The following is a 1,983-nucleotide window of genomic DNA, read 5'->3' on the forward strand; positions in this document are numbered from 1 at the left end:
GGTGGGTTGATGCAAAGGTAAAAAACAAAGACCTTATGGAACCTGATGAGCACACCTTTTATATGGCTCCTCTTTTGTTCACAGCTATGCCAAGATGTACTATGGTTCCATATATCGTAAGACCCAAATGATTGTATCTAATAATCCGACGTGGAGCGCTGAGTTTAATTTGGGCAAGGTCAGTAAACGTTATCATCACAGATTAGCTGAAAAAGCTCAACAACAGACACACTGATACATTTACGCTGCTGATGCAGCAGAATTCATAGATCTAATACCAGCATCTATTTTTACAAAAATAGACATTCAATTACCGGCAGTGAGGATAATTGGGTTTTTATGCATCAGTCTAGAGAGAAAGCTGATCTATTCTTTGGTGCCATCAAAACTATTTGTTAGCAAACATTTGATATTGGGTCAAATATCATTTAATATCAGAAATCCATTGTAGTTTCAATTTCAACTAGATGATGTTAAATTATTGATTATGAACTAATCTGTCCTTCAACATGTGGCTCACATGAACCAGCAGCCACAATAACAAGAAAAGAGCACCTCCCTTTAGGCCCGACTCGTTCTTGTTTCGGTTCTCAGAACCAACCTGGGTGTCTGTGGACATGCGGCTCCCACACTCACTGCTCTGCTTAACCTGTTGTTGAGACAGGAAGTGCTGACCCTCTCTTATTGCTTTTTCAAATAAATCATCAGCACAAAAACTTGGCTTTCTAAACAACAAATGCAGAAAATGAACCTTGAATGTCAAAATAAAAACATTTTGTCCAATTGTTTTCTCTGTCCTATTGATTGCTTATTTTCTCTTTTTTAAACTTGTTTGAAATTCAAATCAAATAAGACAAATCAAAGTATAAAATGATATGTAATGCAGACAAACTGCATATTCTGAACTTGGAGAATGTACAATCAACTCCATTTCTAGATCCAAGCCAGGCTGCAGACTCTTTATGTTTTGGGATACTGGGTCAGCACCTGAATGAAAAAGTATTTGGTTTTACTTGAATAGACCATGCACATTTCATGGTGTTTATGGTCGAGTACAAATAAAAGTAAAAGCTGAAAAAAATCTGAAAATATTTGAACAGAAACCATTTTACCCATATATTGTGTAAACAGACACAGCCTAGCTGATGTATTTCATATCTTGTGCTGTTGTGTTTCGGCTAACATTACTCTGCATTTATCAACTTTTGAGATGTGTGGAAAATAGTTTTATTTTCTATATCACCTAAATAATTTGACTATGAATGGGAAAATATGCATCTGAATGATCCTTCATTCCAATTTTCTCATGAAGGTTGACACAAGCCTGGAATTGAAGATCGAAGTTTGGGATGAAGACTGGATCCATGACGACCTTCTCGGAAAGTGCGTGAAGTACCTGAGCCCTGGCACTCACACTTTCACGTGCAAAGCAAAAAGAGGAGGCATTGAGGTTAAATACACGGTGACCTGTGACCCGTATCTGACTGGAGAAAAGTGCAGCCATTATAAACCATCTCCTTTGTGACAAGAGATTGGTGAATTTTGGGAATGAAAGCATTTCAATTCATCATGTAACATTAACTCACTAAATCTGATAGAAAGTCACAATTTGTACTTAATCACTTAACTTTGTTAAAGACCTATCTAAATGTGTATTTATCACACAATGAAAAAATGTTAAGATTCTGTGTAACATTTAATCACAAGAAATAACTATGCTTTAATATATACAACCAGAAATTGTGTTCCCTTTAATGACAATAAAAATTTTGAAACTGCTACAAGTTGTTGACTTCATATATTTTTGAAAAACCTTGTATTAGTTATATGAACTATGTTTTATATCCTACCTTTGAGGAAACAGATTGTTATTCTCAAAAACATCCAGCTTCCCTCGCTGTTTGCTCTTATATCACTTGTGTCCAATGTTATCTGTAAAATAACTGTGTTCCTAAAATGTTCAAAACTGATCTAAAGTCAAAC

This window comes from Poecilia formosa, unplaced genomic scaffold (genome assembly GCF_000485575.1).
Source record: "Poecilia formosa unplaced genomic scaffold, Poecilia_formosa-5.1.2 Scaffold893, whole genome shotgun sequence".
NCBI lineage: Eukaryota > Metazoa > Chordata > Actinopteri > Cyprinodontiformes > Poeciliidae > Poecilia > Poecilia formosa.